The sequence below is a fragment of the Ascaphus truei genome, chromosome 7, assembly GCF_040206685.1.
Source record: "Ascaphus truei isolate aAscTru1 chromosome 7, aAscTru1.hap1, whole genome shotgun sequence".
Taxonomy (NCBI): domain Eukaryota; kingdom Metazoa; phylum Chordata; class Amphibia; order Anura; family Ascaphidae; genus Ascaphus; species Ascaphus truei.
Window position 1 is genome coordinate 25,280,046 of NC_134489.1, and position 15,871 is coordinate 25,295,916.

Below are 15,871 nucleotides of genomic sequence, written 5' to 3' on the forward strand. Positions count from 1 at the left end.
GATCTAATTCTGACATGGGTGCACAGTAATTATGTATAAAACAATTGATTTAATTAAATATCCTTCATTTATCCTTCAGCTGTGATATAAAAATAATACACATGATGTAGTCTTAGCCCTTCAATGACATATACTGTATAGTGTTTGTTCATGCATTGTGCGTGCACTTGTATATATATACAAAGCAGGGAAAAAGCAGGCACTAATTCTCAAGAAGAAAAAAACGAAATTGAATGAAATCAAGGAGAGCGTGTGCCCATAGAAAAATGATTTAATGGAACCAGCAAAAAAATACAGCTACATTACGGGGTACAAAGACCCCCGTAATGTAGCTGTATTTTTTTGCTGGTTCCATTAGTGCCAGCTTTTCCTCTGCTTTGTGTCCATTTCAACTACAGAAAAAACGGAAGCACACCCCCTATTGGAAAAGAAGAATTTCTGACATCCTCAGGGACATCACCTACTCTAAATGTGAGTCATCTTATCACTGGCAAACACTCCATTCTGATACCTTATGCTGGGACACTTTATTTATTGGGGGGCCCCTTACTACATTGCTCGTGGGGGTCCTAGCCCACTAGTCAGATTACAATGGAGAAGTGATTAATGTTTGATTGTTTTATGTCCTATGGATTGGTTATCCTTTATTGATTACTGAGCGGTTTCATTTCAAGAAACATCATTTGAATTTATTGAACTTTGCAATTTTTCCAAAATATTTTGAGGCTTTTTTTCAGAGCACCACACATTTTTTCCATTTTCCTTGTATATCTATAGTTCCCAAAGCTGCTGACACTCTGCTTGTTTCGAGGTCTCACTAGTTATTCCCCGAACACTGATTTTATCCCTTAAACATTAGCCCAAAAGGGAGTTTTCTTTTTTTTTGTAACATTCCTGGAATCAAAGAGGTTGATCCAGGAGGTTCCAGAGTAGACAGTGTCTTTGATTTTGTCATTTCTTAAAGTCTGAAGTCCATGTGGGCACTTGACTAAATACAGACCTTCTTTTTTTGTTATGTCAGTGTCTGTTCAGCAGGGGTTTGTACAGGCAGAGTTGTAACCACACTACAGTGCTGGATCTGAGATTATTCCCATTCACCAATAGATGGCGCTGTGTGTAAGCATATTATTCTAGAGCAGTGGATACCAACCTTTTTTTAAGTTGTGCACCTCCTGCTAGAAAATATTAGTTCTTCAAAACCCTAATTAATACATATTATTGCCGACTCCTGAGCCCATTGCTTGACTTGGAAACAAAACATCCTCCCCAATCTGAGGAATTTAGGGTTTGCGGCACTGCATTAAAGCAGCAATCCAAGATGCCGCCGCCCCCCCCTCCTTTAGTATGTGCATCAATACAATCCACACATTGATAAGTAATTGGCTAAATTGCAGATCCAACTGTTCTCCTGTGATCGATCAGCGAAGATTCGGCTCAGGGGGTTCACTAAATGGCTGCAGAGCAGTATTTTGCAGTCAGTGTGACTTTGTAAATGGTTGATATAGAAACAAAAAAGGCTTGTTACATTATAATACATTAAAATGTCATTGGGTTGTTTAAAAAAAAAAAATGCTATATGTATTTTCTCATAGCACACAACTGATTAAAAAAAAAACACGTGTAGGATATTGCTTGGTCTGGGGACATTTAACTTGAGTTCTGGGGACCCCTGCTTCTAGAGATACATTCCTTGGAAGATGCCCCTGTTCTTCATGCAGGTTTAATGGTCTACAACCAATAGATGGTGCTGTGTGCTCATGAATTGGTGTACACGGTTTCTGCCTTTTGCATTTTGCATAGAGTATTTGTATGCCAGAGCAGACTACGATTTGGGGAAACATGCGATATTGTCCTTTTATCTCCAGAGATAACACGCTGTTTGCAATTAGATCTGTAAATACTGCACTGAATTTGGAATTGTCCGAGGTACTGAGCTGTAGGAGTGTTCTCCGAGCAACCAATAGATGTCGCTGTGTAGGAGCATTTATTTATTTATAAAAATGTTTTACCAGGAAGTAATACATTGCGAATTACCTCTTGTTTTCAAGTATGTCCTAGGGACAGTTATGATTACAATACATGGTTGCATCAAATGAACAGAGGTTATACAGTCAATTCACAGACCGTTCACCGAAAGTTACTCATATGATTATTGGCATATCTAATCTTTATAGTCAAGATTAAAATTGTGTTAGAAGAGGGAAGATAAACCTGAAATGTGTTAGAATAGGCCCTGCCTCCAGGAGTTTACAATCTATAAAGCCAGGTAAATTGGAAAATTGGGTACATGGGATAAAAGGGCCTGTGAGTTTCAGATTTAAATAGAGTAGCTTTAATTTTACCAAACATCAGTGAACAGCAGCAAACGGCTAACACCCTTAAGATGCGCCAAAGGTTGTCCACCTTTGGGGTGATGCAGATGTAGACTGAAGGGGTTCAGATTGAATGCAGATGTGGATTCAAAGTCCTTTGTCCTCCGATATATGTTGTATGCCTAGAAGCCCTTGCAGCTGGAGGCATGGAGAAACTCCCAAAAGCTCCTATGTACACACAGCGCACTGGGGAGGGGTGTGGGGGTCAATAATATAACAAATATCTGCATAGAGTCCAGACAAGGACCGGAAACAAAGGTCTATAAGCCAATAAAGTAGAAATGAAATACAAAAAAAAAAGTGTGCTCTTTGTGTTGTGTCACTGTTTTGTCACAGAAATTGTATTTGTGATGGTGAGGTTTTTAATTAAAAATCAAAACAAATTCAGTGTGGCAACTTCAATTACAATGGCTTCTGTAATATTTTTACTTAGATGAATGGAGCAGGCTGATTCCCCCATGGAGAGGGGTGACCTGCTGCCCCACCTAGCCTTGCCAGCATTCCCTTCACCGTGAGACCAATCACCGGCCTCCTGGATATCCCTGCCGCTTCGGCACAGATATTTAAAGAGTGTACAGCTGCTTTTTAAACACACACATTTATAAAGCGCGCTTGGAGCGAGATACATGTTGGTGTACACACGTATGTCCACGAGAATATAAAAAAAAGCTGTGTGTGCTGTGCACGCGCATAGTAAGTGAAACTTCTTTGACTTTTGTCACAGAAATTGTATTTGTATTGGTGATGTTTTAATTAAAAATCAAAATACAATTTAATTGACAAAACGCAAATACATTTGACTTATAATGCGCGTGCTCGGCACACATCCCCTGTATTAGCTATTTGCACTAAGTGTGAATTCCTCGTGTGTATGTGTGTGTATGTGTATGTGTGTCAGCCAGTGTGTGTATGTGTGTCAGTCAGTGTGTGTGTGTGTGTGTGTATGTGTGTCAGTCGTGTGTATGTGTGTGTATGTGTGTCAGCCAGTGTGTGTGTATGTGTGTCAGTCAGTGTGTGTGTGTGTGTATGTGTGTCAGTCAGTGTGTGTGTGTGTGTGTGTGTCAGTCAGTTTACAATGGACGGGTAACCTCGCCCGCGGTCACTCATGCCCGTGCCGGGCGCATGTCCCCCCCCCCGGGGGGGGAGGGGTGCGCAGAATTTCGGAAGGGGGGGGAGGTGGTGCGCAATGTCACAACCCCCCCCTGGCTGCAGCAGGACACACACACTGATTGACACACATACACACACACTGACTGACACACATACACACATACACATACACACACATACACACACACACTGACTGACACACACACACACACACAGACTGACACATACACACACACTGACACACATACACATACACACACTGACCGACACACACACACACACTGACACACACTGACACACATACACTGACAGACACACACGCAAACACAGGGGGCCCGCGAATGCCCGAGTCAGTGGAGGGCGGAATGGCGCCGCTGTCAATGGGCGTTAGGAGCATGTGGGAGGAACGGCGCCGATGCCAGCTGCTTCTGCGCATGTGTGGCGTCCGGCAGCATCGCCATGACTACTGCGCATGCACGGCGCGGGCAGCGCAGAGCTTGGCGGTAGCTGAACAGCTCCCCTTGCTGCCTGTACGCGAGGGAGCCCAGCAGCGCATGCGCAGGGGGGCTCTGTCTGAGTCTCCACTGAGGCCCGGCAGAGTCTCCAGCCCGGCAGAGTGCGCGGCTGGGACAGAGAGCGGGCCTGGTCCCAGGAGCCGGTCAGCGGGTCCCCGCTGCCCCAGATGCCGCCCGTGTCCATCTCCACCTGGGGGAAATTGCGGCCGCTAGGAGCGGCGCCGGCGGCGGCATATGTCACGGCTGGGTCAGAGAGCCTGGGGAGCCGCTGTACACTAGCAATACACGTGGGGGGAACTGCGGCCGTTTGGAGCGGCGCAGCCGGATATGTCTGCGGCCGTGTGGGGGGAGCGGCGCCAGCCGCATCTGATTTTTTGAGCGGTTGGGATCATGTCAGTGTTGGGGTCGGGCTGAGCCAGAACACAGCCCGGCCTCAACTGCCAGCACTGACGTCACATCCGTTTCATTTCTGTCTCCACAAACCATTTTTACCCCAGTTCGAATGAGGTGCCACTAAATAAGTTTCACTTCAATAAGTATCCTTTACGGGGCCACCTTGTGATTATTTGTTGGATCAGTGCTGATTTTTTTCACCTTTATCCCCATGACTACATTTCAGGGACTGGCAGGGACTGTTGGAAGACAGCAGGCACCCTGAAGACAGCAGGCACCCTACTGAGGTGGATCAAGGTAATGGGATTTGGACTCCTTGTTATCTACATTGCTGAGTCCATTAAATTAGTGTGCCTATATTTACCCTCTCGCCATCATTGTGAGAACTGCTGGGTGTCTCATTAGGCTAAAATGACCCTATGCGTTCTTATACTGCCTCAGATGCCTGCTAAATAACCTCATTATAATGCACGTTCTATAGCGCCGCGCTCGGAATTTTAGTTGGCTGACGTGAGTCAGCCTTTCTATACAAGTGCCACGCACGCACGGCAGGGAGAGGGGAGCCGACAGACAGCGGCAAAGGTGAGGAAAATCATCTTTTCGCGTGGCTGCCTGCGCTCAAATGTGTGTATGGATGGATGTGGGTTTGTGTGTGTCAGTCAATGATTGCAGAACTAAAAAAATAAAAATATTTATTAAACTTTTTTTTCCGTTAAATCTTATTTAGGACTTTCTTTCACTCACACAACCCATGCACACACATATACACACATATACACACATATACACACTTTACCTGCAGCTCCTGGCTCTATAGACAGGAAAAGCATGCGGCACGTGCACGCTTGTTCGCATAGGCACGCACGGCCGCACGCTGTATATAACAGCCCTAAGCCGTCCTATTGGCAAATTATATACAAGATATTTGTGTAAAAAAAAAAAGTATATTAAAAAAATTTTGCCCAAGAGTTGCTAAGAAGCTGAGACTTTACTGGACTTCACTAAGATGTAAATAGTATTGTTATATGTAGGACAATCTATCCAACATATAACAGTGCTATTTTACCTCATAGGCTGCTCTTGAATTGTTTTAGCCTGTTCATTATTATGATATATATCACATGTTGGTCTACATTACACTTTGCGTCTATGTTCAATTTTGCTAAATCCTTTTAGAATCACGTGAGCACAATTGTATGTCTCCTCTCTCTTGAAATACAATACCAATTAGAAATGAATGTTAAACTGTATTCATATACTTATATGTGCTACATAGGATCTCTCTCTGCGGGGTTCCCCCACAGATTCCTCTTTCTCGTTGTATTCTACCACAAGATTCTGAGCAGCACCCATTGTTCCATTCTAACCCCTGTACCAGTGAGCAAGACATACCCAGTTCCCAACCGGACACCCTTTTGATTTATTTCACATCAAGGCACTAAAATACGGGACAATTGGGTTTGTGTGTTAAGCTTGGAGGCTAGACAGGTCATTTATCATACAACCAATAGATGGTGCTGTGTGAGCATGAGTTTTTGTACAGTATTTATCAGTAACTTTTCAGTACAGCAGACTAAGGTATGGGGAAAGCCTTTAAAACATATAATATTGTTCTTTAATTGCCGGAGATAAACACATGTGCAACACAGATCAGCTGCACTGAATGGGGAATTGTCCAATGTATAGAAGTGGTGTGTTGTAAAAGCAACCAATAGATGGCGCTGTGAATGAGCATCTTATTCTAATGATAAAGGCTGCTCACATACTGATCTCCCACCAATAGATGGCGCTGTGAATGAGCATCTTATTCTAATGAGAAAGGCTGCTCACATACTGATCTCCCACCAATAGATGGCGCTGTGAATGAGCATCTTATTCTAATGAGAAAGGCTGCTCACATACTGATCTCCCACCAATAGATGGCGCTGTGAATGAGCATCTTATTCTAATGAGAAAGGCTGCTCACATACTGATCTCCCACCAATAGATGGCGCTGTGAATGAGCATCTTATTCTAATGAGAAAGGCTGCTCACATACTGATCTCCCACCAATAGATGGCGCTATTTGAGCCTTCAGATACATCTCTATTGCATGTATGTATAGCTTTACTAATAACACCCACAGTGTACTCTGTACTTTATATTCAGCTGGTAATGTGCATATCATATTTAAGGGAATTGCCCCACAATACAATAGTAAGAACGATCTAAGTTCAGTGACACGTTTATTAGGTTAAAAGAAGCAGATTTTCAAATTCAATCGGATAACTATACATACTTTGAATAATTGTTAAACTCTTAACATACAGGTGCGCAGTAGTTGAGGCTTAATCGCGACTTCCATTATAACCCCCTTTATTCAGTTGGTCATAATACTCCAATATTCACCAAAACGTCTGGCATTTTGGATTTCATGTCGAATTGTCAAAGTAGAAAAGTTTGAGCACAATCCTTTCACTTGTTTTTGAGGTACAGGGGCGACAAAATTAGGTGCGTTATAAGTTTGTAGCCTATAGGAAGTTTCAGGCCCCTGTAACTCAAAGATGAAACAGTGGATTTGTGTGAAATTTGACGTGTAGTTAATGGCTTACGGGTAGAAAGAAGTGCCCCTAAGAGGTTAGTTTTTGAAAGGATGAGGTGTGCTGGAGAAATTTAAAGTGAAAAGGTAAAATAATCTCTCTGGCTGCACCATCAACTCCAGAGATATGGGGGAATCTGAAGCCTCCACACTAACGTCTCTCGCTTCAGACACCTGCACCTGGATCTGATTTGTGCCCTGCACATCCTCTCTGCTCCTCACTCTGCACATCCTCTCTGCTCCTCACTCTGCACATCCTCTCTGCTCCTCACTCTGCACATCCTCTCTGCTCCTCACTCTGCACATCCTCTCTGCTCCTCACTCTGCACATCCTCTCTGCTCCTCACTCTGCACATCCTCTCTGCTCCTCACTCTGCACATCCTCTCTGCTCCTCACTCTGCACATCCTCTCTGCTCCTCACTCTGCACATCCTCTCTGCTCCTCACTCTGCACATCCTCTCTGCTCCTCACTCTGCACATCCTCTCTGCTCCTCACTCTGCACATCAGGCAATTGACTCGTGACAGCTTGGGGCAGTTACAAATGTGTCCAGTTTGTTTGTCCGCTACGCCGCGTGGTTTCCTGTGGCGATATTTTGACCAAAATTTCCGTGATTTAACCGGGGTTAACAGTGGGCAGAAGGCAGAAATTTAAATTTGGCGTCGTCCGCAATACCGTCCGGAAACGGCGATCATGAGTTTTGTGTCTTAAAAATCTAAATTTGATAGACCACACAGAACCGCTTGCTTTTAAAGGCTTCCTCAAGAGCCCACACCGCAGGGTTATCTCTGCTTCAGCGCACAGGAGGCTCAACCTGTCAACCTTTGAACCCCTCACTATCAACCTTTGCGATACTCCCCATTTATCGCTCATACCCCCATCTCTCCCCCTCACCCACACAATACCCCCTTGCACCTCCCATTACTCCCCCCCCCCTTGCACCTCACATCACTCTCCCCCCTTGGGTGGGAGACGGCGACTGGGTGACAGACAGTGATACGGCGACTGGGTGACAGACAGGGAGACGGCGACTAAGTGACAGGGAGACAGCGACTGGGTGCGTGACAGTGACTAACAGTGACTGTGTGGATGGGTGACAGTGACTGGGTGGGTGACAGTGACTGGGTGCTTGACAGTGAGTGGGTGGGTGACCGTGACTTACCTTGACCGGGTGGGTGCAGCTTGCCACCGGACGCTTTCCCCTCCTGCCCCCGATATCCCTGCGGCAGCTGCCCGGGACGGGAGGTGGACTTGGGGGTGCTGGGGGTGGGATCGTGGGGGGGGGCATGGGAGGTGAGCTCGGGGGGACGCGGGAAGCAGGCAGCAGGAGGAGCTGGCTGTTACTTCCCACTCCGTCCCACGTTGGGACGGGGGGGGAGCAGGCCCTGTGCATGCGCGCCGGGACCGCGTGGATTCGCCGCCATTTTTTTGACTTTTTTTTTTTTCATTTATTTAATTAACTGGCGCCCGACCGGAGTAATCGCGGGCCGCACAGAGAGGCCAGATGGGCCGCATGCGGCCCGCTTGTTGTGCAGGCATGCATTATATCATCATACACTGTGGATTACTCAAAAGCCTTGCACTATCTACTGGATGTTGGTGGAGAACTCTGAAACCCAGCACACCAACCACCTCTCACTCTAATGGCAAACATCACAAATTTATACATTGCAATTAACTACTCAAATGTATATTTGTACTTTCTTTAGCAGGTGATATTGAACTTAACCAAGGCCCTCCCTTTTCAACTCTGTCCCATACAACTGAGAATACCCCATTCAAATTCCAAAAAGGTCCATTTGTCACCCATATAAATATCTGGAGCCTCCTGCCCAAACTGGATAAGCTAAGGGCATGGTGCCTTATGTATAAACCCAAAGTCATCGTTCTTACAGAAACATGGCTAACCCCTAAAACTCGCAATGCAAATATCGCCATTCAGGGATACTCCATTTCTAGGAAAGATAGGTCAAAGAGAGGATGGGGGGTGTTATTTTATATGGCAGACACCTTACAATTTACACTGTTAAATTTCCCCCCAATGCCCACCCTCTTTTGAAACCCTAGTTGGCAAAACCTGCCTCCCCCTTTCCAAGCCCGTCCTGATTGCTGGCATCTACCGCCCCCCCAAAGTCCCTCTACAGTCCCTGACTATCCCCCAGTTTCTTGGCTCCATTTCCTCTCTGAATGAGAAGAGTGAGCTACTAGTTTTTGGGGATTGCAACTACAATTGAACCCGACCCAAAAAACAACAAAACACAGATTGTAAATTTATTCTCTATTGCTACGTAGGAATCTTCTCTCGTACTTGGATTGATCACCTCCGGAGGCCTTTCCCCACTTAACTTCAAGTCACTTAACCTAACCCAGCTAATTTCCCAACCCACACGGACAAACCTGAAATCTCACAACCATTGCCTGCTAGACTGGATTCTCACCTCTAATTCCAACAGAATCCAATCGTCTGGTATCCTTCCTGACATTTCAGTGACCATGCAATAGTGTATTGTGTAAAGTAAATCAAACAACCCCAATAAAGCCTTATAGTTCTCCTCACTAGAACATTTAGAAACTTTAACACACACACACAACAGTTTCTGGATGACCTTACCAGCTGCCCTTGGTACAGAATTGACCTAATTCCGACCACGATTCTGCGCTCGACTATTTCCAATCCGAGTTTTTAAAACTCTGTGATACCCATGTCCCACTATGCAGAATAAGAGTATGGGGGGCCCATCTTCCATGGGTTACAACTGACTTTATAGCTTTCTACCATTTCAGGGATGCCTTGTGGAAAAACTACAAAGTAACGGGTACTACTAAGGATCTTAACTACAGATGCCTGCGGAATATGTGCACAAGGCAAACAAGGCATGCAAAAGGACAATATTACTCAGACAATCTTCACCATAATTCATAAAACCCAGCTAACTTCTGGAAGGTTATCAACAATGTATTCCAGCCATCAACAACGAAGTAATATCACTAAGGAGGATATATTACTCTGCATTCAATGATTACTTTGTGGGGTGTGCTACTAACTTATTAGCGAAATGCAACCCAAACAACAACCATGAACCTCATTCTGAGAGTACCCCTACAGCCCCACCCTCTCCCAACACTGCTCACAATTTTCAATTTCTCCCAGTATCCGAAGAGATTACACAAGCGCTCCTAAAATTAAAACTAAGAAGCCAATGTGGACCTGACTTACTACAATCCAAGTTCCTAAGACTTGGTGCCCCAGCCATTGCCAAACCAATTAATTCCATAATCAACTCTATCCTGTCTGCAGGCCATATCCCAAAGAGCTGGAAAACCGCCAGAGTTGTCCCATTCTTCAAAAGTGGGGACAAAAACACTGTCTTGAACTACAGGCCAATCTCTCTTCTCCCAATACTATACAACATCATGGCAAAATGTGTTCAATCTCAATTAAGCGATTACTATACCAAGACAAATTTCCCTAGCCAATTCCAATCTGGCTTTTGCCCCAAACACTCCACAGTAACTACCCTGCTAAAAATTTACAATGAAATCTAGTGTGGAATGGAACTGGGACAACTCACTGGTGCAGTATTCCTAGATTTTGCAAAGGCTTTTGATACTGTTGATCATGTTATCTTGCTTAAACTCCAGTGCTCTGGAATAGGAAAGCATGCTTTAAACTGGTTTCATTCCTACATGTGTCCATCTCAGGCTCTAACTCCAACACTTGTGGTGTCCCGCAAGGCTCTGTTCTGGGGCCCCTACTCATCTCAGTGTTCATCAATGATCTTCCCACAGCTTGTAAGGGAGCTTCAATACACATGTATGCAGATAACACAATCTTATACTGTATGCACACAGCCCTATCCTCTCCGACCTTGAACACATACTTCAATCTGACATTGAGACTTGAAAATTGGATTTCCCAAAACAAATTATTTTTAAACACTGACAAGACTGTAACAATGGCATTTGAGACAAGATTACATTTTTAAAGCTTCCAATGAACGAGCTCCAGATCAGAACCAACGCTAATACCATCCTAGCCCCGTTACTAGTTTCAAATATTTGGGCACATGGTTTGACTCCCACTTAACATTTGGGATGCACATTGATACCCTGACATCCAAAACCTATGCCAAACTAGGTGTACTTTACAGGAACAAATCCTCCCTACGGCTGCTGGTCAGAAAGCGAATCGCACAGCAGATGTTAATGCCAATTATCGACTACGGGGACATAGTATACGGCTCAGCACCCCAAACCCACCTTAGCAAACTTGACACCCTCTAAAATTCAATATGCCGTTTTGTTCTCCAATGTAACTACAACACACACCACTGCGAAATGCTCAAAGAACTAGATTGGTCATCACTAGAGTCTAAGCGCAAAGTTCATCTCTCCCGTCTTGCCTTCAAATACTTTCTGGACAAGCTACCCATCTACCTGCACAAGCTCCTCAACCCTACCACACGCAGCACTTATCACCTGAGATCAGACTCCAAAAGACTGTTCGTGGTCCCAAGGTTCAGCAAAGTATCCGGCCGCTCCTCCTTCTCTTACCGTGCACCTCACACCTGGAACAATCTACTGGAGACTCTCACAGGCACCACCAGTCTAAGTTCTTTCAAAACTAAAGCTGTCTCACATTTTAATCTGGTCTGTAACTGTTACACACGCCTATAATATATATTATCTTTAACTGTGAATGCGATGTCTTGTATATAATGTATACCCTGTTCACTTACGTAACAATGTATTTGTATCCATGTATTATATGTCATCTTAACCCTATGGCCAGGACATACTTGAAAACGAGAGGTAACTCAATGTATTAATTCCAAGTAAAACATTTTATAAATAAATATACATACACACATCCATCTCTACTTTGAACGGGTTACACAATTTTAGTCTCATGTATTCCACTGATCAGTATTGTCATTCCTAAAATCCACAGGGAGATTGTTCTGTTCTTTGTAAAGTAATTCAGACATATAAACAGAATGAATGATATGAATTAATTCAGTGTTCTCAGATACAAGGGAAACAAATTAATGTTTTACAGGGTTCAAAGGAATAAAATTGCTATGATGGGGACTGAGACTACCAAGCCGATTGCACTGGACTGTACCAACCAATAGATGGTGCTGCATACATAAATAATTTGTATAGTACTTGTGTGGATGGTCTATTGCCCAATAAACTGAACTGTAAATGAATCTCCAACCAATAGATGGTGCTGTGTATACAAATGGTTCCTATAGTACTTGGATGTAATGATCAGTAGGTATTGTCTCAGTCTCTGAGCAATAAATAGCTCTGTATAACATTTCCTACAGGGGGAGAGAGAAGCAAAAGCAAGCAAGAGTAAGGGCTGGGACCCGCTGCGCCCGGCGGCGCGGGCGGCCGCGCGAGCGTTCCCCACCAGCAGGGGAATCCTTCTGAGCCGGTCCCAGTCCCCCCTCGCTGCACGGCTCAGTACGCGCTGTGACGCGTCAGCCGCCAGGGGATGCAAGAAAATTGTGATCCTGAGCGGTGACACGTTTGTGGTGCGCTGATGAGCCTATCGGGAGCGGGAGCTGTCAGACAGCTTCCTACACAAGGTAGGGGGTGGTGTGTGTGTGTGTGTGTATCAGCGTGTGTGAGGAGGGCATTTGTGGGGGAACGGGGAGGGAGCGGGAGCTGCTTACCTTCCAGCAGCCCGCAGCAGCTCCCTCCTGCAGCCCGGGAGATCGAGCCCGTGGAGGGATCGAGGGGGGGGGGGGGGGAGTAGCGGGTCCCTCCGCTCAAACCACGCCCCCCCTCCCACGCCCCCCCCCTCCCACTCCTGGCTCCCTACAGACCGCATATCGCGGTCTGTGCCTGTCAACACGCCGCCTGTCTGCAGTGCGGGCTGACTGAGGGAGCGGGGCCTTAGCCTAAGGGCCGTTCCATACAGCATGCGGCCGTGCGTGCCTATGCGAACGCGCGTGCACGTGCCGCATGCTTTTTGTATGTATACTGTGTGAGTATACAGTGTTTGTGTGCGTTTGTGTGTTTATGTGTATATGTATGTGTTTGTATGTGTGTGTGTAATTTATTAAAAAAAAAAACATTGGAAGAAATAATATATTTATTAAATTTGTGTACACACAAATACATACACACATACACACACACATACACACACACATACACACATACACACATACACATACATTCAGAGCCGGTAGCGGCGCGAAAAGATGATTTTCCTCATCTTCGCCGCTGTCTGTCGGCTCCCTGCGTGCGCGGCCCTTGTATAGAAAGGCTGACTCACGTCAGCTAACTACAATTCCGCGCGCGCACACGGCATAGCACGCGCCCGGCACTATAGAACGTGCCTAAGAATGGAGGGGGGGGGGGGCAGAGGGAGAGCGAGAGGGAGAAAGAGAGAGAAAAGAGATGTCAGAGGAGAAACATAGAAATAATGACTACAGTTTGTAAAATAACAAGGAAGAAAGGAATTGGAGAATCCTGGGGAGAGGCAGGATGCGGGGATTAAAGCGGTGTGATGCTTCAGGAGGTGGAGAAGAGGGGCCCAGAAAAGCCTGTTTGAGGAGTGTGCGTGCAGGGGGGTGGGGGTGGGGGTGGGGTGGTGGGTTGGTGCTGTCAGAGTAAGGCAGGATAAAAAAACCTGATAGTACTCAGTGTCACGCTTTTGATCTATAGCATAATCTTCTTCAAAAGGGTCCAACAATCTGTGGGTCGTTGGTTCACCAACCAGAAGTCCATGCCAACCACTGTCTCAAAAGTTCTTCAGCCTAAATACTTAATGAACCAATGAGTTCTTCAGCCAAAATGCTGAGAAGGGATTGGTGCAAATACAAGCAAATTGGTGAATATTTTAACTCCTCACTACATGAGAACACACACACTTTTTAGAGGTGTGTGTACACACAAATATAGACACCGTCAGTCGCTGCTATCACTAATATAACGCGTATGAGCATAGTAACGGCTACCTGGATACACAGTAGTTATATTATATACACTGGTGTACGTGCTATAAGGTGCAGCTTGGCTTGTGCAGTCCCAGGTTGGCTCTGTTCCCAGCTTGAGGCTTGATCAATTTATTTATTTTTATAAAGCTCTGAATTCTCTTCTGTTCTTCCTTCAGTGTTAGGCTGCGTCCCCGGTACGTTCTACTGCGCACGCCTCGGCATGCGCTGCACGAACAAGTACCGCCCCTCAATGGCGCTGGGCCCAGTATGTACCTTCGCGTGCATTTGGCAGCCGCGCTCTGTGACCCGTTTTTCCAAAGACAGCAAAATTGTATTTAGAACTTGCGTCATAGGGGTGGCCACGCCCCCCTCCCCGGCGGTTCAGCCAATGAGGGCGAGCCAGCTGCGTGAGGTCATGGCCACGCCCCTGCAAAACCCCCGCCACAATCTCCTGCATCTCAACACAGACCCCAGATCGCAGTGAAGTGCTGTTTATGCGCCGCCACCCCACCGGGCGTGCGTGCTACAGTGCAGACAGGGACCGCAGCCCTACACTTTCCTGTCTCTCCTTGTTTCTTACAGTTATATTTATCTCCCGAAGAGATGTGCTGATGTAACCCAATTCTATAAGGCTTTGTTTATTTTTTGCTGTAATTTTCTCAGTTCTTCTTTGCTGTTTTTGATGTCTGCTTTCACTATTTTGTTTTCTAGAATGAAATATGACATCTGTGATTTAATCTCAAATATATGTCTTTTTTGTTCATTTTGATTTTTCAATACTTTTTCTTTTTTGGGGGATTTCAAGCCCTCGATTTTTATTAATTTTGCATTTGTTTCTTAAATTCATAGTAGAGGATAGGGAAATAAATCCCAAGTGGGTGCTCTAATAATGCACAGTGTGCGTGGATCCTATGAATGATCCAATATCTCCCAGATAGGGATGAATCAATGGTGTTGGAAAAGTTGTTTTGGGTCAATCTTCAGTAGCCCAATGATGTGTGGTGCAGACAGAGTGTATAGTCACTTGATAAATTGCCGAAAATGTGTGTACACGGGGGTAAATGCAGCTGACCTTAAATGCAGCTGAGCTTAGTACGCTGATGCGTGAGACCCGTGTCTCCGATATCCTCCGCCTTAACCGCTACAGTCTCCTCCTGTCTCCCCATCGTGTGCAGACTTGCACAAATAGAGCCTTTCTTGCTCAATGCTGCCCGGGATCTGAATGGATGGGAGAAGGGAAATACCGTTAACCTAATCCGGTGTGGCGTGAGGTCTGTGACCACTGGGATCTCCCGAAGGGCTGCACCGTCGATCCCCGCTGGCAAACTTCTGAATACTCGCAGTCTCTACTAACCACTCAGTTGCTCTCACAGTCCCAACTCGTCTGATACATTGGATTCTGTTTTACCTTAGTATCCAGAGTATGCTATATTGTGTAAGGACACTTTGTATCTGTACTGGATTATCCAATGGCTATTTCTCTTTGTTTATGCCACTCTGGCTACTAATATTGGCACACACCACAGCCAATAAGTCTTATACGTATCTATCTGTCTGGATCTATAACACAGAGATTTCTAAACACGTAATAATAGACCAACCAGGTAGACATTTCTTGCAGTCACTATTGAGCCGCCACCTGGGGATTTTAACATTAGTGTTCCTATATATTTTTATTGAGTCGACCATGAACTCCTCTGTATACCAAAGTATTCTAGAGTCAAATGTGAGGCCATTTGTCCGACAGCTAAAGTTTGGCCCGAAATTTGGGTTTGTCACATTTCTCCATTTTGACTTTATTTTTGTTAAATAAATCATGACACGGTGTAATATGTCATGTGTTGTTGTTCATCTGAGATTGTATTTAACTAATTTTAAGACCTGCTAAGGAACAGATGATTGTTATTATGTCCTGATATGTAAAACCATAGAATTCAAAGAGGGTGT

The 15,871-nt window shown here is 45.2% G+C and overlaps 1 long non-coding RNA gene across 4 annotated transcripts in view; it reads right to left on the reverse strand.

Moving 5' to 3' along the window:
* Positions 1-15,871, reverse strand: part of LOC142498843 (uncharacterized) — a 40,726-nt gene that overhangs the window by 21,095 nt on the left and 3,760 nt on the right. Inside the window, exon 3 of one of the 4 annotated variants that reach the window (XR_012802561.1) lies at positions 14,997-15,142. The exons of the other annotated variants lie outside the window; for them this stretch is intronic. This is a non-coding gene — a long non-coding RNA (uncharacterized LOC142498843). The remainder of the gene's footprint in view (positions 1-14,996; positions 15,143-15,871) is intronic. 4 annotated transcript variants of the gene reach the window in all.